Raw genomic sequence first — 22,506 nt, 5'->3', positions numbered from 1 at the left:
ATTAAACTGACCCAATAGATGCCAGCGTATTGTCGAAATTGCAAAAAATTTTAAATTCAATTTGACATTAGCTAATCGTTTGAAGAAAAGAAGCTTCCTCTCGTACTTTAAAAGACATAATCATAGAAAAATCCGGTGTTTCTAATAACGGATGGATAATGATCAAAGTATATTGCAGGAAATTCAACTTTTGATTAAAAGAAATTATAATACGCTGAAAAAGCTTGCCCAAATAAAAAAATTGATTCCATCAATTGTTTTAGCGTACTCAAATTGTTACTCAAGTTTTCGTTTTCTCATTTCAAAAAACAATTCTTGGATCTCTTATTTTTCAAAAGATTGACTATGAAGGCACAAATTGAGTCAAACACAACCCAACAAGAACTACCGGTAATCATAATTTTACGCAGCCAAATCATCAATCATCAATTGACGAAAGAAGAAAAAGTTGAAAGTTTTGCAGTTTTATGTTAAATGTTTTTAACCTTTTCAACCTAAACAAACCAAAAAGTCGACTAGTAACAGAAAGTCAAAGGTGTTGAAAAGATAAAAAGAAAAACAAATGCTATATCAAAATTAGCGGGCTTGTCATCCGCCTCAGGCGCATATGCTAAGCTTTGAATCCGGATGTTTAGCACGATGTTTAGTTAAAAATATTTTCAGTCACTTTTCAGCACTAACTTGCAGTTCGCACGGTGCTAGTAGTATCGTGCCTTGCTTGCCATATTCAAATAAATCAAGATGATAATCAGTTCTTTTAATTCTGCAAACAGCTTTTCTAAGGATCTCCGAGTCGAGATTTTTTACCTAATTTGAAGCAAGATTTGAGCGGTTTGAGCGGTTTTTTAGACAATTACGCTCAAATTCTTGCTTCCAAAATGAGCGGTTTCAGCGGTTTTTGATCGGTTTATTTTAAAAAAACCGCTCGAAAACCGCGCAAGATTTAAAAGGTTTTGAGCGGTTTATCCAAAAAAACCGCTCAAAAACTGCGCAAGATTTGAGCGGTTTTTGAGCGTTATTTAAAGATAAACCGCTCGAAAACCGTTCAAATTTTGCGCGGTCTTTGAGCGTTTTTTGAGCGTTTTTTTTTGATAAACCGCTGAAAACCGTTCAAATCTTGCGCGGTTTTTGAGCAGTTTTTTAGATAAACCGTTCAAAAACCGCTCAAACCGCTCATTTTGAGGCAAGATTTTGAGCGTAATCGTCTAAAAAAACCGCTCAAACCGCTGAAAACTTGAGTGGTTTTTGCGCGTTTTTTTTTAATAAATCGCTCAAAAACCGCTCAAACCGCTCATTTTGAAGCAAGATTTTGAGCGCAATCGTCTAAAAAAACCGCTCAAACCGCTAAAATCTTGCTTCAAAAGAGGCGAACAACCTCAAATTGTGATCCCTGCTCGAGAAGACAGCGAGCATGGAAGATTCTCTCACAAAACCGTCGAGCAATTTCTTTAACGTTCCAAATTTTTTTTTAAATATTCACCGGACTGAAAAAAAAGAAATAACTTGATAGCTGAGCAATCGCATGCAGCCCACTCTAGCACAGCACACATACTCACATACTTACATACATACTTACAGATAGATACAAACACACTTACATTTATACATGCATACATACATATATACATACATACATACATACATACATACATACATACATGCATACACACTTACATATACATACATAAACACACACATACACATACTTACATTTTTCCAGTGACTTTTTAGCTCGAGCATTTGAAAAAAGTCGCTAACATTGTTTTTGGTCAAAACATCGAAAACAATCTTGCTTGAGTTGAGAACGATTAAGCACAATTTTTAAAATGGAGATAGTATTTCGACTGCATCTTAGCGTCGCATTACCTTTCCAGGCCTTTTTGTTGGTTTTATTCGGTTTTTTTTATAAGACCGCTCAAAAACCGCTTAAAAACCGATCAAACTTTGCTTGAAAAACCGTTCAAAATCACCGCAAGAAATGAGCGGTTTTTGAGCGGTTTTTTGAGCAAGATTTGAGCGGTTTGAGCGGTTTTTCCAAAAAAAACGCCGAAACCGCCCAAATCCTGCTGAAAAACCGCTCAAACAGCTCTTAGCTTGAGCGGTTTTTAAGCGGGATCTCGACCCGAGTCGCCAATTATGACCTTTTTGGAAACACATTGATTTGTATACAATTTGTTTTGTATCAAAGAATTGATTAAATCAAACGCTTTTATAGAGAGAACATCTGAAATCAATTTTCTATCTGTCCAGTGAGGGCTTTTGACCTTGGGAAAAAATCAAGAGGAGCCAATCGGATTCGGAAACTTTGAAATTATCAGCCTGCAGATGGGCACTTGAATCTTTGAAGATTTATTTAAGCGCTTGTTTCTAGAAACTGCAACGGACTTCTTCATTCAGAGAATTGTTTTTCTTGATTATTAAACAAATTCCAAGCCTATTCAAATAAAAAAAAACTTATCAAAAATAATTTATTTTGTACTACCCAGATATACTTCTTTAGACTCTACCCATCAAGGAAAATTCTTCTGCAACAACTTTGTAGCTGATGAGTGCCGCGTATTTTAAATAAATCAGCGTTTTTCAGAAATTAAAGGAACGTCTTCTCCTGTTCAGTGTGAGCAATTTCTGAATTCTAGTTAAAAGCAGACCAAAAATCTTGCTTGTTATTGCAGCCTAATCTGAGTTATTCCTATGAGTTCTTCTTTCGTGTCTCTTTTAAATTTCCGCATCCACAAGAAAGTGTTAACAAGCTCTCATCTCTGGCTTGAGTTTGCCGCCCTTTTTCTTTTCCCCTTTACAGTCATGTTCACGTCATCGCTTGGGTTGCGATGTTTCGCTTCATGTTCCTTTCTTGAATGTTGTTGCAGAGAGTAGTCTTTCGGAAACTCTTTTTCAGGTTTTTTTTTCAGGGTACGAGTATACCCTTTTTTGCTTGGAATTAAAGAGCGTGATTCTTGGTAACGTGATGGTTGTTTTATGCCTAATATCACTACAAGACATAACCAATTTTAGCACAATGTTTTTGTTGTCGAGGTGCGTGCTGGCGAACAGACATGTTTCCACAGTCCACGCAATTTTTTTTTGTTCTTGTAGAGCGTTGGCATCTGAAAAAAACGGGAGATTTAATAAGTACAACAAACTATAAATTTGTACTTTGAGATTTGACATGTCCCAGAGTTTTGCTTACTTTGGAATGTTCAGTAAAATTTAATTGTTTTTTTTTTTTAAGTTGTGATACAATTTTAAAAACTAAATTTTAGTTTGAAGGATAATCAGAGTGATCAGATTACTATTTGATGTTGCTAAAGAAACCAATCATAATCAAAATTGACCGATCAGAATTCAGTTTAAAAAAGTTTATTTAGAATTGTTTTAACCATTATTTTGAGAATATGTATAAGAAAGCACTTAAACTTCCTGGATTTACTGTACCAGAAACAAAAAATATTTCCTTTTGTCTTTCTCATTGCTGAAAGAGTTTACTTTTGAACCAAGTTTTGCGTATCAAACGTTTACACTTACGGCTGAATTCACCTATCAAGGAGAGAAATGTGATTTATTGTAGACAGTATGAGAAAAATCAAATTGTCGTCTGAAAATATTTCATCTAACGAAAACCTAAACTTGTCAAAGCTCCCGAGAAAAATTCAAGTGCCTTCATTTCTCTAACGAACTTCAAAAAATGAACAAGTTTTAAGATAGCGTTTGGGTTGAGGTTTCCGGAAATTTACTTTAAGTTTTATCAAATTCGAGACTTTTTGCAAAATCGCTAATAAAACAAAAATAGGTTACTATTTCCTCAAAAAGTTAGCAACGTCTCATTGATTATATTGAAAATCGACTATAAAAAATTTGCAGAACATATACTTGTTCTATCTTTTGTTTGTTTTTTTTTATCGGCGTTACTTATAACAGAAAATAAATTGTGGATTTTTCTTGTTGCTTTTTTTGTGTATTACCTTACCTACTAAAGAAAATTCAAGTCCTTAAGTGGTACACGTTGTCTCACAATGGATGCGACAGCCAAAAATATTAACGTAAGTTTAATTGTTTTATGATTGAAAACGACATAATTCATAAAATCCTAGAATAGGATTTAAATCTGATTGGACAAAACTAGAGACAAAATGCGAAATTATACTCTGATTGGTTGAAGCCAAGCATTATAGCTGAATGTTTTTTAACTCGTTAATTGGAAAAATTGTATTTTCAACATAACTGACGTCAACCATTTCATCTTTTAGCGCTGAAGGAATGTTATATCTTGTCTTTGCTCAGTCTTTTCATAAAAATTTAATTTCTACTCGAAACGGTTTTCTCACTGAAAACAGCAAATGTATGTATTTATGCAAATTTGAAAAGTTTGAATACGCCAGATCGAATACAAATCTAGGTGCAAGAAGCAGTTTCTGGAGTATTTGTTGCACAAATAAATGTCCCATTTCAATATTGGCACATAGTTGATCATGAGAAGGGATTTCAACGAACATCAACAGATGCAAGTCCCCCTCAATGAAAACCAAGTTGAATCAAGGCAGATGACGGATCAGTTTTTGAGTTTTGTAATTTACAATCTCTTTCTAGAGAGTCTGAGCAGACAGTTTGCGTGAAACCAGTTTCCTGTTAGAACATAGATAATGTCCTTCGATTGTTTTGCGCATTAGTTTTTCATTGCAAGCTTGGGAAATTTTTATGCTCCTTTTCATATCAAGTTGTGATGATCAGCGCAATTAGGTTTACGAAATCTTCGCCATGCTATGGAAAAACACTCGCAAAAGTCTGTTTTTGCACAGACTGTAACGTCAACCAATTAGTTTACCTGTAAAAATAAATTTACCCAATTCTTGTTAAATTTGATCGAGAGATGAAATTTTCAGATTTATATGGGTCCTACAAATGTCCACACAACAGTTTTTAAAGACTGACTTAAAATACAAATAAAAACCCAGATTACCGATAATTTTGACTCTACTCATAACTCCTACGGAATGGTGGGTAGGGACAAAATATTTTTGGGTTTTTTAAGATTACATAAAAATGCGTTTTTCATTAGAATTTAAAGTAGAAAGCTGGGAAGAGCTTCACATATACCAGCAGCCGTCCGGAACGAAGATTTTCGCTTGGAAATTTTTACTTTTTTAGAACAAAAACGCCTTCACAGCTCCCATAACACACCATAACCGTTTAAAATTTTAGCACTGCTTTTTATAATGGTTAAAAGATTGACTGATACTGTTTGCTTCTATTTTTTTCAATTAATCTGAAAATTATTTCTTTTACTTCTCCTAATCTGATCAGTCTTTTCTTCAGTTGAAAATTGTACTCAAAAACAGACACAAGTATCATTGATATTGAATTTTCGAAAAATCAAAACAAGTTTTGGAGATTTGCTAGTTCTCAAAAACAAAAAAAAAACTTTCTCCAAGTATTCAAGAAAAACGAGTTAGAACAACTCGAAAATCAAGAGGAAGCCTATCTCGGCGAAAAAGAAGAAGATGCGGTCTCGGCAATCAGAAAAATTTTTATTCAAGAAACTGAGGAGCTTGAAATCGTTCCCATATTGGATTCATTTTCGGCAAAAACTCAACTATAGATTATGATTGCAAAACAAGGTATGACGTAGCAACTTACAAAAGATGACAATTTTGTGTCAGATCAAGAATTACAATGTCAACAAGACTGCCAACATTCTGAATTGACTCTTCACTGCAAAAAAAATGAAGTTGCCGTATTCAAAAATGCTTTGAACGAGTTGAAAATTTTGGTAATTTTTATAATTGGGAAAATTTTGACGACAAATTTGATCAATTGTGGTATTATTGTCTTGTAATTTATATATTCGTCCAATGAATTCAGTTTTTCAGTTCAATTTCCCGTTAAACTTTATGAGTTGAAATATAGACATTTCTGTAATTTTAGAACAGAGACATCACCATAAATTAGGACATTTTTGGATTCTTTTACAAAAAAACAGCCAGTAAATTTCCCTAACTGTTATAGAATCAAAATATTTACTAATTTTGCAAAAATTATTTTTAGATCCACAAACATATTTAAAATTACAAGGATAAGTTTTTTGAAAAATTTGAATCCTTATTAACAAAGCACTGTAGAAATGAAGCGTTCAGAAACTCAGAAATTGAGGGATACTCCAGAGTTTTTAAAAATTTTTTTAGCTTAGACGTTTCGTCGAATACCAGAAGAAAGAATTTGTATCGGTGTACCTCTATTGTTTCGAATCTGGTCATGAACTTGAAGGAAATGGAACGAAAACTTTCATCTGGGTTTCTTAGTGGGCACGGGAAATCTTTTATGATTTATTTATTTGCAAACCCAAAGTCTTTGGAATTCATGCATTTCTAAATGAATCTACTGAATCTGTGAAGTCTACTGCACAAAAGGGCTTTGATGTTTTGAAATTCAAGTTTTCTCGTTCATGTGGATGATTGTTTTTTTTGTTTGTGATTAAAACAATTCAAGAGTATACGCTTTAGTCGGCTGTTGGTCATTTTAACCAAAAATTGCAGAAAAACATAGTGGAATGTTGAGTGTGGTTGTTTTGATTATTGAGTGTATTGAAAACTTTTTAATGAATGATTTAGGTGATTATGTAAAGGGCAAAATTGTTCAATATTTCTTTTTTCCTCCCAAAAAAAATTACGATATACTAAATTTGTAAAATCTGTAAATAATATTGAAAATTATTTTAGCTTTAGAAAAGAAAGTTTTCGGAAAACATTTCTAAAAGATCTAAGTTTTTCTCAGATGTTTTGCAAACAAAGGTAGAAGACTTGGATCATTACGCTTGCACAAAAGTTCAGCATTCCATATTTAAAGAAAAAGAATAGCAAGTATCCTTTTCGTCATTCAAACTCTTCACTCTGCAGAAAGAAAAACATTCTTTTTCGGAGCATGGTATCGATGTTTTTTCAACAAATTGTAATTCATATAAATCTAGATTTACTAACTTCGTAAAATTTTGTTGTTCTCTAAAAGTTTTTTTCAGTGATATATTTTTTATAAATGTTATTCATGGACCTAATTTGATTGAACATTGTGATAAGCCCATATTTTCAAAACATTTTGTTTTTGATGAAGAAGTTTGAACAGAAAACGTGGATTTTGTTTGTACGGACAACTACTAGCACTTTTTTAGTTTTTGTAATCGTTCGTTAAATTTAATCTACACAACTTAAAGAAACGAAAGTGTGCGTAGCTACCTTACCCAGTACAGTCGTTTTCAGTTCACCTTCTCCAAAGCCATGCTTAAAAGTTTTTCAACCAAAGAACGACTTATTTTCGTAATTGATCCAAATGTGTCTGAATATTCATCCTAAATTATCTGGTTAAAAGTTGGCACGTTTCAACCAGTTTTGGACAAATTTTTGTACCTTTTTTCAATGCTATGAAACTATTTATGATCAAATGCGAAGATAAACACTACATTTATCCAAGGAGTACATTTTGATTTGATTGAAAATCTTCCCAATAATGGAACCAAGAAAATTTTTATATGTTCAAGAAACAAAGAGATGATTTACAAGTCAATACATTGAATCCATAATTAGTCACGGATCTCAATTTAAAAAGGGTATCGAAATGCAACATCTATTCCATTAGATCAATTATTAATCTATTTACTACCAAAAACAGTTGATCAAAACAAAAATTTATCCAATAAATGATCAGTTATTGTATTCAACAAAATTTCAACAATATTTTGTTTGTCAGCTGGAAAACAGACCAAGTTTTTGCACGATGAATACATAAAACGTCTCTATTTTCCCAAATTTTTAACAATTTTTCCCTAAAAATTGAAAATTAAAATCAAACATAGTTGCCAAGAAAGTTTCTGGTAAACCTATTGAGAGGAGAGTTTCAAGATAATCGGGCGGAAGACGTAAAATAACAGAAAAAATTTCCGAACTAACACAAAAGGAACTCCTCTACACAAAAGAAGCAGATTTTCAGTTGGACTGAAGGATAGTTTATATCTTCCAACACAATACTTGTTATTACGCCGTTGACGTGTTATGGAACAATTGTATCCATCCTTTATTCAATTACTCAAGAAAAAAGTATACTTTCAAAAAACAAAAACTGCAACAAAGTTCAAAAACAGAGCAAAACATACCAAATAGTGTTGATTCATTTTACAAAGATGTAAGCGCGAAACTAAAACCAAGTGACAACAAAGCACCAAGTGTTTTTGTTTTGAAAATTTATACGACAAGAGTGCCTCAATTAGACAACAAAAATTTTATATTGAAGATACACAAAAAAACTACTGTAGACTTTGTTTGTGCTATTTAACTTTGTGAATTTTTTTTGTTTTTTTGGTACAATTTTTTAGCTACCCAAAGTCTTTTAAAGTTAGTCAGTGAGAACAATGCAAGAGCAAAAGACAACTTGAGCTTTAATAGAAAGTTGGATTACTTTCAAAAACTGAGTGGTAAGAGTTCATACATTTTTTACGATTCTTACGATTCTTACGATGCATACAGCAGCTTACGATTCTTTAAAGATTTTTTGAAAAAGTTGAGTGGTTTGTCCTTTTTGAAGGTAAAAAAACCGCTTTACAATCCAAAACGTTGTAAATAAAACTTCGTCAACCCATATGATGATTTTGAAGGTTTAGTTTTTTTCAAAAATTAAATCAATGAAATTTGGTTTGTACTTTGCTTTTGTAGTTAAGTTTGCGAGATAAAACACTGGAGACAAGTAATTATTAGTTGCAAAAATAATTTTCTTGATTTGTTTGAAACTAAACTTTGAATACTTGAGAAAAAGCTCTGAGGGAAAAAAACTAATCCGATGCATGTTGAACCAAGAAAGTATCCAATATTGCTTATATAGTTGTAGCCATGAATGTTAAAGTTCAAAATGTATAGGTGCATAAAAAAGTGAATATAACGGAGTTAATGTATCAGTAGAGAAGATTACACAAAAGATATCAGATAGGGCAATTTACAAGATAAAAGTTTTGATAAGTGAAAAGGGTAAGCATTACTATCTAATTTTGTACTATTTTTTTCAGAGATTTTTTTGCTGATATCCAGTGATACAAAACACTTTTATTGTGTTGTATTTGTTTCAAGTCGCGTCTTTGATCATGTCTTCTAGATAAAACTTCACAGACTTTTGTTCTCTCAAGCTAACACTTGTCCTATAGCCGGGTTTCTGTATTCCATAATGTCAAGGTATCCACCGGCGGGCTCGTCTATTGTGTCTGTCTCCGATTCTGCGAGTCGAATATGCTCATACTCGAAGGTCTGAAGTCTCTGAGGGTGCTTTCACCGCACTGGCTTAGTATCTCCATTTCTAAAAGCGCTCCAGTAAGAACAGTTTCTGGAAGAGTTTGATATGCATCCTTTCACTGATAAATCAAAAAGTTAGGAACAGGAAGAAAGTTTTCGCTTTATGGGAGTGTTGCCATTGATTTCAGTTTACTTGGGAAATCCTGTTAATACATAAAATCGGAATTCGAATGGAAATCATTCGAACAAGATCTAGTTTTTACATGTAATCCGATATTGCAAATAGTCTAGAAATTGTTGATTGTTCACTGTCTACTAGAAAAATTGAAGTTGCTCAACCTAACCATCAATATTTGCAACGAAATCTGTAAATCTACATAAAAATTATAGCCAGAACTTTCATAACTCAATCTCGTCAAAACCAGTTTATTTCGAAAAATATTTTCAAAATTGTGCAAAAAATAGCATTTGCAAAAAAATACAAACTAAGCTGTAGCGGAATCCTTTTAAGAAACTTTTTTTAACCATCAACAGCTTAATTTTAGGGAGCTTAGCCTTCTTTGTTGTGGAACTACAAACCGCTACATCCTAGTTTTTGACTACGGGCAGTTGCATTATTCAGTGGAGAAAACTTGAGATTAGATGTGTTTTTCAATTTCTTTTGGAGCCAGTAACCGAATTATTTGTCTTTGGAGAAGATTATTAAATATTCAGTAGTTCGGAACAGTCGCTAAAATGCCAAATCTCTCAGAAAGACTCACTCAATTTGCATTTTTTTGGTACATTTTTCAGTTGCTGTATTAGTTTACTCACCTTCTAATTTTCTTTCGATTTTGACTCCAAGACAAATCAGAAAACGAAAGTTGCAATTTGAAAAACAGAGAAAAATCTTCTTTTGCAATTGTAAAGCAATGCTCAACGGTTTTTTTCTCGTACGAAAGACATGTGTACGTATTTGTGACAATTTAGTACTTAGTTACTTATGTTTTATTAACCATAATTTTTTTATTCGTTTTTGAACTATCAAACGGTCACTTTGTTTTCTTTTTAGATGTAAATCAAGAAAGTAAAGCAGAAATGGTTAAACTTCTCTTTTCAAAAATTTTAGTATAAGACCTCCTGAACTAAGATTCAAATAGGTTGAATCATATCGAGCTGATTCAATCCCTCAACTCTCATAATTTTCTTTTGCAATAACTCACCATCACGCGATGATCAAGGAGAACATTGGGTTATAGTTGCTCGATTGGACAAAAATTACTTCTTTGCTGATTCTTTAGGAAGAAAAAGATCGGTTAACTTCGTTTTAACAAAAAAGTAAAAGCAAAAAATAACGCAAAATTTACAAAAAAACTGATAGTTTTTGTGGATTCTACGCAGTTTTATGGAGGTTAGCATTAATTGTTGTGGAAATACAAACCTCTATATCCTAGTTTTTGACACAAACTGTCCACTTAACAAGAACAAGTACGTACCGATTGTCCTCCTCAATTTTCTAGTGCCAGTTTAAAATGTTTATGAAGTTCATTTTTAGTCCAAATGGATGTTTGATTTTGGTCATTTTAAACAGATGAACAAAAGTTTTAATTTTAACGAAGATAATTTCAACGATTACAGTTTGTTTTAGTAAGTGATAAAAACTAGATAATCAATCAAATGTGACTAAAATGGGATAAAACAATATAACATTGTTTCGAAGCTAATATTTCAGCTTTAGTACAACTTGGCGTGCTCCAAAAAAGTTCTATCAAATTGTCGGAAATATATTTTTTTTAGTTAAAAAACTGTAATAAAATCAGATGAGAACTGTTTTTCAACGCTTGAATTTTTATTTTTTTTGTTTACAGAAACCACTAGAAATATGAACTAAAAAAAGTGTTTTTAAGTGTCTACTGGAGTATTTTTGTTTAATTTTCTAAAAAACTGATAAAAAAATTGAAAATTCAAATTTAGATGTGTCATCCGAGGTTTGGTGATTTTTATGATCAGTCAAAAAGTCAGTTTTTAAGCTTTTCATCTTTAAACTTTTAAAAAAATTTTCAAAAACCTAAAAAAATCAGTCATACTTGCAAACGATAACAGCTTTACATTGGTTTCTGTAGTATAGTCGACTTTTCAGGAAAGAAAAATTTCTTCGAAGCATCCCGAAAAAAATAAAGGTTTAGTTTGAAAGTGAATCATTAATTTTTTGTTCACTTCAAAGTTTCATGAGAACAAGGCCATTCATTTTGGCGTTGGGAAAGTCAATTCAATCAATTTGCGGCTGAAAATAAAATTACTTTCAAAGTAGTATGTCAACTAAATTATAATCAAAAAATCAAAAAAGCATTTGTACACGTTTTTTTTGAAGTAATTTTTGCACAATAAAGACAGTGAAAAATTTAAAGTCTTACGCTGAGCTGAGCTTTTATATATTTCTAGAAACTAACAAATTTTGGTTCATTTTTCTGCGGAAAAAGGGAAGTGCATTTCAGTATCGTTAAGGTCAAAAACGGTTTAACCTACAAGATTAGCGATGTTTCGATTTTGACTCAAAACAAAATTCAAATTTGACATTGAAAACAGACAACTGAAACAATTTAAAAAAATTTGCTCGAAGGCCAAAATATGATGTGAAATAACAGATTAGGAAAAATTTGTTCAGTTTTTGTCAAAAAAATTTTTGCAAAAAGTTTCAGTATAATTTGGAGTTTTTCTGTAACCATAGAAGACAATTAGGCTGAGCTATCTTTTCAGTTTCTTCCGTGGTCATTTTTGCTTGATGTATGTTTTTGGTCACTTGACCTGAATTTTTTCTGAAAAAAAAAATCAAACAAAGGTTTTTACATGTTACTTTTCATAAACATCAACTTTTAGTTTGAATTGGTCATCTTTTTCCCAACTGTACTGACACGGCTAAACTCAAGGGCTATCTTGTTGGTCTTTTATTACGAAAAAGCTTGTCATAGAAGTCCATTTATAGAAAAGCCTATCATGCATTTTCATACATGGGATTTGGAAAGAAACGCTTAAAAAACAAAAATTTGTATATTCAAAGTATGTTCTTAAAATAACACACTATTAAAAAAAATAAAAACATAAACAATATTTGAAGTTTTTATTCACAAAGTCATTTTAATACTCAAACAAGCTCTTTCCACGAAAAAAAGCACAAATAAGAGGAATATTTGAGTCTAATTCTTGACATATAAACATAAAACACAAAAAGCATTGTTTGTTTTGTTTTGTCAATGTTTAAGAAATAATTCTCTTGAGATCTTATATCTGTTAGAAAAGATTCAATGTTTTTCAACCATCAAAAAAATGTTTCATAATAAAAGCTTACTAAATTTTTGTTAAATTAATTGGTGAAAAGCTATACAATACTTTTCATAGCGAATAGTTGAATGCAATTCATCGGTGCATTTCTTACAATATTAAATCAGCATTTTGTTACATGGAATTTTCCTTAGTTATTTTGTTCTCAGACAAAGCAGAAAAATTTACAGTAAAACGAGCTTTGTTTTATAGAAAGAATAATAGTCTTACAAACTTGATTTAAGGGAAAAAAGTAGCATTAGACTTTCCATCCAATTTACTGTGTTGAGAATCGTACCGCAAAACAAAAGAGAAAACAAAATTATGGCTGGGTTTTCGAGTTTTCAAAAGTTGTGCGTTTCATAAAGGAGATTACAAAATTATGGTTGACTTTTTGATTTTTCAAAAGTTTTGCGTTACCAGAAGATATGAAGATTTTCATTTTACTTTTGATTACTTATTTAAAAATGCGGATGTTTTGCAACCAAAATCCATATTTACTTCGAAACGGATAGACAATTTTTTGATCCTATTAAAACTGATCCGCAAAATCTCTGTGCTGCATCTCAGAACCGAACGTCGAAATTTCCTTACAATCGCAAAAGTCAATAAGTGGAGCTGTTTAATTAGTTTTTTCAATCTGTTCCTTGGAGCAGTCAAATGAAGGTGGCTTTGTTTAAAAAAAAGCATAACACCAATCAGCAAGACAGAGTGCACGTTGTCTTTTGACCGTTTTCAGCAATTCTTAAAATGCCCACAAGCAATGAGTTTATCTTCAATGTCTCAACCACTAAAAAACTTGTTGGGCAGACCTTTCTATCGAATAACAGTTTTTTTTTTTAACTCAGCTATAAATTGACGACACGACAAGGCAATGTCAACGGAACTATTTAGACTTGGCCCAAAAAACAATGACAAAATGACCCAAAAGTAAAACATAAATGAGTGTTTTGACAAAAACCGACTGGAAATCTCTCATAAGTATGAAATCTTACTGTTTCTCCTGTTTTCATTTCTCATACTATTTTTTCAAAAGTAATCATAAAAGACAGGAATTTCAAATAAAAAGTGTCAATTTCTTACCGTGCGCAAAAAAATCAGTATACCAGGAAAACTTGATTAAAAATTTCAAATAAGAACTAAGCTTCAAGTTTGATAATACTGACTTTTGCAGAAAAAAAAGCGTATTTGTACTCAATATTTGACATAGCAAAAAAATATTTTTTCTAGCCAAACAAGGACTAGCGCTAGGATCAAATAATTACGTTGACAGGTTCTCGATGACTTCAGTCTCGATAATTGAGTTCCAGTGCTCCAAGCGTTTTCCTTGCTGATCCGAATCAGTCTCTTGAGATTTGGATTTATCAAAGCTCAACTGTTTTTTTTTTTGGAAACAAATATGTATTTTTGGAACAGAATTTTATGAAAAAATAATCTAAAACGGAAAAAACACCACTATAATTAAAAACTGTTTATGCCAAAAATGCCTTTTCTCAGTTTTTGAATGCATTGGTCTATATGGATCTGCTTTTCATCTTCATTTTGAAATGGATTTACTGAAGTGTTTCTTTCACAGATTATACTACAATTCAACCAAAATTCTTGATTTTTTTATCGATAATTTAGATCCGTTGATTTCATTCGAAATTACCGAAGAACCACTTGATACCATATATGTTCTTCCCAATTCCATCGAAACGTTTCTGTTAGGTTGGACGTTCGTTTGCACCTGAGAAAAAAACTAATAATTTGACAATCTTAATCACACAGGAAAGCAATTTAGGACCCAATTATTTGTATATAGAAGATATTAGTAGGATCTTTTTCAGGGGCTCTACGTTGTGAGTGGAACACTTAGAAAATAGTAGTATAGGCGTCCTTGAAAAAATATAGATACTTATTTTAGGGTTTTTCTGTACTCCGGGACCTGCTTCTTCCCGTCCGCCTTACGAAGTTTCCTCTATTCTGGGAGAGATGCTTTATAACGACTTTCTTTTTTGAGTGGCAACCATAACGAGGCCACACTGTGCACTGGATAGACGCACATTTTAAATTCGTGTCTGCATGTTTCTGGATTCCCAAGAAAATTTTTTAAACATGTCAAAATTTTGTCGGGACGATCAAAAAATTGAAATAACAAAAGAACAAGAACAAAAGAAGCGTCCTTATTGTGAAATCCGCTGACAGTTCGTTAAACACCCAGTTCGGCCTCGTAATGTCAAATTCTATCAAAAAAAACGTATTGGGTGCAAAAAAATAATTACAAACATCCAAAAATCATTTTTGAAAAACAAATGTATATTACTTCGGATTCCATCGAGAGAAACTACCTTTTTCATTTTTCTGAGTGTGAGTTTCAAATTTAGACCGTAAATGTGCCACTGTTTCTGGTTTTCTGATCTGCGGTTTTTTTTCTGTCGTGATATTAAATTCGAGCTAATTGTGTCACTTAATATGGCAGTGTGGTTTCTTAATTAGTCCATATTCTACCGCATGCCATCTTAAGGCAAACTTTATAGAAAATTGGTTTTATTGCGTTTCATATCTGTCACAATATACTCTTTTTTCTTTTTCTTTTTTAAACTACAGGGTGTGTTTTTCAAACCGTTATTATTGAAAAGGCTGTAAGATTTTTGATAGAACAAAAAAAGACATTTTTTTGCGGAAAAGAGACAATTGACATAATTTTATTTTTCGAAATCTTGATTTATCCTGAACTTAAAATGTTTCAGGACAAAAATTATACTTTTTTTATTCTACCTCATACAGAAAAATGTTTCAGGACAAAAATGTTTCAGGACAAAAATTATGCTTTTTTTATTCTACCTCACACAGAAACCTTCCCCACCTAGAAACAAAAAAATGCTGCTCAGAAGTAAGTAGAATCTTTCACTTTAAGTAATACAGAAACTGCTTGAGGTGGATTTTTGTACATCACAGTTAACAGTAGTCGGGACTACAATGCTTTTGTGGCTGATTTGTTTATCTGTTTCACAACCAAATCAATTAAGAAGGAAATTTTTACCTTGACGAAGGACTATTGCTTAGACAAGGAAAAAAATTGCGCTATACGATGTTCGCCGTAGTATATCTACAGTGACATATTGAGAAACTTCTTTGACTTTCGAAGAGAAAACGAAACTCATTGACTGATGGTGGACAATGATTTTTGGGAATTTTTCTAGCAGTCTCATCAATGACAACTCAGACTCGTGGCACTTGATTCCAACAAAAGCGCCTCCTTTTGGAGAATAGAGGGGATGCTGCACTGAAAGTTAACTTTCAAGCAAACAGACTACAGATTCATATGTCATTGCAAGTGCCAACCCAAATTGTGGCCATCCCCGAACCAAAATCAATTGTTATACAATCTAATGAAGTAAACAATGCACACGCTCTAGCTACAAGACACTTTCTTATCGGACGACATGGAACAGCGATGTTGAGTTCGACAGACAACAAAAGACATCTAACACTCGTAAAATCAAAGGCATTGACAAAAAAGCTGAAAAGTTTTGGAAACTTCGGAAAGAAGACTATTTGGTTTCTCTTTAAAAAATAGCTGAATGAAGCATATCGTAATTACAATATTTCGATATGGACACAATTTTTTTCAAGGAGGGTTGCATTCCCCCTTTGATGATGCCAAGTGGTCTCAGCATTAATTTTTTGGTGTAAAGGATAGCACCATTTCGTAGAGTAAATCTGAACCCAAACAAGACTAAATCGACAAGTCAACAGACTTCAACAAAAATTGATCAATATCAAATTTTTTGACTTATTAGTTATTTCAAACTTGCTCTCGAAAACTTGGAATTGATGTGACCGAACTTTACAAGGCAATATAGCCGGCAGATTGTAATTTTGCAACCTGCAATTTCAATTAAGTTTGTGAAACTGAACCAGAAAGCCAATCAAATCAATTCTAAACAGTTTGACTTTCTTATTTTAAAGCTCCACAAACTAGGAAATTATCAACCTTTAAGATTTGTTTACGGATCTAAGAGTTCGAATTATGACTGACATGGAAAAAAATGAGTTTCAAAAAACAGAGAAAACAGCCGTCTTACAACTCATTCAGATTATATTTTCAACGCTGAAAGATACCAAATATTTTAACGAAAAAAGACCAAACAGACTTATGACAGTCTCGAAGTGTTTTTAAAGAATTTCATTCGCATACTGATATGAAAAATATGGCTGGCTAATTTTTTAATATCATGTTCAACTTGAAAAACGTAGGTTAGCTGCTTAACAAGCATAATTCCTCCTAACGGATTCCGGATTGTTTGTAGCGTTTTTTTTCCAGCTCTAATAAGAAGATTGATTTTTAATTTTAATCCAAACGGAATGTTGAGTTGAACCAAAATGAACAAATGAAATTATTTTTGACAAACTGCACGATTTCAGTTTGCTTTAGTCGGTTGTAGTAACTAGAGAACTTGTTAAAGGTGACTTCAAAAAACTTCTAAGCTTACAATTTAGCTGTAGTTGAATAAAGAATCCGTTTTCTCAAAAAGAAATTATATCAATTCTAAATGAAACAATTTTTTTCAGTTAAAAGCAACCATTAGTAAAAAATAGATGGGATTTTTTTCTATGCATGAGTTTTTAAAAGCGTTTTTTCTCGCAGTAACCTTAGTCAGATTCATTTAGAAAAACTTCGTCAAAATAATTTTCAGTTTATGCATATTTTGTTCTGCTTATATCTACTTTAACTAAAAAATTTGCCCCATCAATTTCTTGTTAGATGTCTCATTCATTCGTGCAAGCTTGTTGATGAAGCTTTTGAACAGTCAAGCTTGATGAAACTTTTGAACAGTCAAAACATTACTTTTCGCAAAATTTTTCACATCAAAAAAATCGAAAAAGTGTTTCATTCATAACTGCAAATGATGAAATTTGTTAATTGGTTTCTGCCCATTTTTGTTTCCGTACTGTGATCGACTTTTCATGAACCAAAAACTAAAATATTCGAAACAGCCCGAAAAAATTTAAGTGTTGGTAAAAACGTTTCAATAAGTTTGTGGATGAGATAACCAACTTTCAACCTAGTGCGTCAACTAAATTGTACTCCCAAAAAATCTAAATGCATTCGTGCACAGTTTTGTCTGAAATTTTTTCTGCACAAAAAAATCAGTTGAAAATTAAACTTCTTACGTTCAGTTTAGCATTAGGATTCTGGGAAGTTAATCAAACTTGGTTGCTTTTTTCTGCGAATAAAAATGGAAGATTCAAACAAAAATTTGTGTATGTACTTTTTACTATCCATTGAGTCAAAATCGTTTCAATCTTAATACTTCAATTCGGACACAAAAACTACATGCATGAAAACTACAATGTTATTGATAACTCTAGCAATTTTAAAGCTTTTGCTCGAGGCCAAACAATGATGTCAAATGACAGATTGTGAAAAATTACATTAGTTTTTCAGAAAAAAAAGAGTTTAGGCAATACGCTTTCAGAGTTTTTCTGCAATCCTATAATATAAAATTAGGCTATGCTATCTTTTCAGCTCTGTCCGAGTTAGGTTATGCTTGATTGCTTTGACCATTTCACCTGAGAGTTTTTCTGAATAATTGACAAAACAGTTACAAGCTACTTTTCATAAATTTCAAGTTTAGATAAAACTGGTCTTACTTTCTTCTCCATTTCTTTTTCTGACACGGTAATTTTCAAGGGCTTCCTTGTTGACCTCAAAAATTGCTCGTCATAGAAGTTCATACGCGAAAATGCTTAACATGCAGTTTCATACCTTGAGACTTTGGAAAACTAATGCTTGAATAAAATAGTATATTCAAAGTATGTCTTTAAACGAACACACACTAAACGAAGAAAAATTAAGGAAACGAGAAAAAGGTATTGAAGTTTTTTCTTTGCCAAGTATTTTCCACGCTCAAACAAACGATTTCTTCAAAAGATGCACACAAAAAAGAATAGTTTAATCAAACTCATTGTTCTACACAAAAAAAAACACAAAACACTTTTCTTCTTTTGTGTGTTGTCAAAATTTGGCCTTTCAAAACTAATAAAAACAGAAAGCTGTCAGAAACGTTTGAATTGTTTTCCGCCACAAAAATGTTTCATAATAGAAGTTAATTTTTCTTTGCTTAAGTACTGTGTAAAATCCGTACAAGATTTTACGTAGCGAATATTTCAAAGCAATTCATCTGTGCCTTTCTTACCACAATGAATCAACTTTTCTTGAATGGAAATTTTCTTGGTTATTGTTTTGTCAGACGAAGCACAAAATTTACATTAAAACTGGAGCCTTCATTTATAAAGAGATTACTAGTGTTACAAAACTTATTTAAGGAAAAAAGTTGCGATAAAATTTTATTTCAATTTTCTGTATGTTGAGAGTCGTACCGGATAGTAAAACAGACTAGAAAACTATGCTTCTTTCTTGTGATTTTTTAAAAGTTTCGCGTTTCATAAATGAGTTTACAAAACTATGGTTGATTTTTTTGACTTTGGAAAATTTTTCTTTTTTGCAGAAGATATGAAGATTTTCGTTTTACTTTTGATTACTTACTTTACAACTGCGGGTGTTGTGCATCCAAAATCTATATTCACTTTAAAATGGGAAGCCAATCAGTGTATTGATCTTCCAAATTCTGCTCCACTAAATCTCTGTGCTCGACTTTGGAATCGAACGTCGAAAACTGACTACAATGGAAAAACGTTAAATGCAACGGAAATGACTATCTTTCTGTATGTCTACAACGTTTTCTGCGATATTGATGATAACCCTAACTTACTCAGACTACTCTGCTCTAGATATGCGCCACCTTGCATAGATAAAGCGGGAAAAGAAAGCTTTGTCGTGCCTCCATGTCGAAACTTGTGCCAGGAAGCTTTAAGAGAGTTCAAAAGATGCTATTCAGAAAATAACATTGACCTCAAACCTTGGGTAATGTTGGACTGCAATTTTTATTCGAGACCCCATGAAGTAGAAAATATCTGTGTGCCTGCAATTTGGACTTTTTAAATCATATTGATGCTGTGGGAAAATGAATCATAGCTCGAAGGAATGGTTTTGGAAATTTGAACCTGTATTGTGAAAGTCGGTAATTTCAGCTGTTTCATTAATTTTTTTTCAAGCTTATCCTTAGAGCATTCAAGCGAAGGTAGCTTCGCTCGAAAAAAATACATTAGAGTAATCGACAAGACAGAACGCATGTTGTCTTTTGATCGCTCTGGCCAATTCTCAGAATGCTTGGAAAAGATTTGCAGAAAAAAGTAACATCTGCACAGTCGATATTGAATAAGTTAACTGATTAAATAACTTAACAACAGAGTTTTCTCCTGAACGTCTCAACGAATGAAAAACTTGTTGGACTGACCTATCGAACAACAATTTTTGATTTTGTTTAATTTAGGTCAGCTTTATATTTTTATTCAGCTTAAAATGACCTAACGATGATAACATGACCAAAAATTACAACGAACAAGAGTGTTTTGACAAAACCGACAAGACCTCTCTGATCAGTATGCAATTTTAATGTATTCATTGCTTCAAAAGAAACGTCCTTTTCCCTTTTTCTGAGTGTCAGTTGCAAACTTAGACTGTAAATAAGTTTCTGTTCCTGGTTCTCTGGTCAGGTGATGTTTGTTCCGGTCGCGATATTGAATTTGAGTTAAGGGTGTCACTCAAAATACCAATTTCGTATTGTAATTATTCCACCGTCTACCGCATGTCATCTTGAAGCAAACTTTATAGAGCTTTGCTTTTGATTCGAGACTATTTCATATCATATTCAAAATTAAATTGTTTTTTTTTTGGTTTGTATAACCCAATCATAAGCTTATGGAAGAAAAGTTTTTCATGAAATTTTTATAAAAAAATATATTTTTTTTCAAAATCCTTTTTCAAAAATACAAAAATAGTTCCATTAAAGTGTTAACTAGAAACAGTATACGTTTAGACTGTCAGCAAAATTTTTTGAAACGTTTTATCTGTTTTGACAAAAATAGGCTAACAAAACAAAAAAATTATTTCTGCAAAAATGGGTGTACTTACGTGTAAAATACCTAACGCTAAAATGGGGAAGTGATTATAACTTTCCTTATCAGATTATTTGGTACCCTAATGTTCTCTATAGTAATTTGGGTTTTGATAGAAAAATTGAAAAATTCTAATGCAAGACCGCTATGGCTTGATGTTTTTTCGCTATGTCTATCTAACACTTTCCAAACTCAAACAAAGAAGGTATTTCAAGCCTTATGAAATGACTGATTCAAACACAACAAGGACTGATTCAAACCGTTATTTTTGAATGCGCTATAATTTTTTTGAGGGGACAAAAAATCATAATTTTTTCTGCGAAAGAGAATACTGGCAAAAATTTTAAAACCTGAAAACCTGATTCATCCTTATAATAAATTTTTAAGGACAAAATTTCCCTTTATTTCTTTTAAATGAGAAAAACTTCGCTGTTTCTGTATGGAGAAATGTTTTACCCAAAGGGTCGTAGCTTGAACAAGTGAAACAGTTGGACAATTGTGGATTTTTTATTTCTTTTAAATAAGAAAAACTTCGCTGTTTCTGTATGGAGAAAAGTTTTACACAAAGGGTCGTAGCTTGAACAAGTGAAACAGTTGGACAATTGTGGATTTTTTTATCACGTTGATCGAACCCAAGCAGTTTTACTCGAGTTTATGTATGTTTTGCAAATTCTCTCCACATTTGAAGTCAAACGGATTAACAGTTTTGAATGAGAGCCTTCTATAAAAACAACCGTTTATTTGAAACAACAAAAAATGCGTGACACGATAATTGTAGCAAATTTGATTTGAGCCAATGAACCCGGGAACTTTTGATTAGGAGTCAACAAAAAAACTTATTACCAAAATTAGAAAATAGAGGTTTCCTACTTGCAACTCAAACAGTCATGAAGTTTAATTTTACCCCGCACTTGTTATCTTGTGTTTGATTCTGGCCATATCTTTTCCATGAAACGATTTTTTTTTCGAAATTCTATAAGGCCAAGCCCTATTTTTGCTTCAGTTTTTGCTGTTAATTGAAAGTATACATAAACTTTAAGCCTGCAATTTTTTCATCTTCATGATTTCTGATAAAATTTATTTAAAAGTTGCTATTCAGAAAATAGTATTGGCCTCAACCCTTGGGTAATGTTGGACTGCAAGTTTCATCCGAGAACCCATGAAGTAGATAACATCTGCGTACCTGCAATTCGAAAATTTTAAATCATTTTGATGCTGTGGGAAAATTAATCATAGTTCGAAGTAATAGTTTGGGAAGTTTGAATCGGAATTGAAAAAGTATAATTTCAGCTGTTTCATTAGTTTTTTTGTTCAATCTTATTCTTAGAGCATTCAAGCAAACGTAGCTTTGTTCGAAAAACAAATATAAGTCCAATCGGTAAGACAGAACTCACGTTGCCTTTCGACCGTTCTAAGCAATTCTTAGAAGGCTCAGAAAAGCTTAACAGAAAAAAATAACATCTGCTCAGTCGAGAATGAATAAATTGACTGGTATAATAAATTAAATGATTGAATAAATTAAAAAGAGACTTTTTTTGAAATCTCAACAGCTGTAAATCCTGTTGGGCCGACCTGAACTATCGCATAGCTTTTTTGACTTTGTTTAATTTAGGTTAGCTATAGCACGACATGGCGTTATCAACGGAACTATCATTACATAGCTTAAAATAACATAACGATGTTAAATTGACCAAAAACTACAACAAAGATGAGTGTTTCGACAAAAACCGTCAGGACAACTCTCTTCAGTATGCAATTTAACTGTTCCTCCAGTTTTCATTTTCTGTACCACGTTTTTTTTCTTCAAAAAATGTCGTAAAAGAAAAGAAAAAAAAATAGAAAATCATGTGCCGATTCCGTACAGCGCGCAAAAAAATCAGTACCAAGTAAACTTGAAAAAAAAAATCCAAATAAGAATAGTAAACTCGTGCTTGTTCTCAACTTT

This window comes from Symsagittifera roscoffensis, chromosome 8, assembly GCF_963678635.1.
Source record: "Symsagittifera roscoffensis chromosome 8, txSymRosc1.1, whole genome shotgun sequence".
Lineage (NCBI taxonomy): Eukaryota > Metazoa > Xenacoelomorpha > Acoela > Convolutidae > Symsagittifera > Symsagittifera roscoffensis.
The sequence above is the reverse complement of the archived record's forward strand: the minus strand, read 5'-3'. Positions refer to the sequence as shown.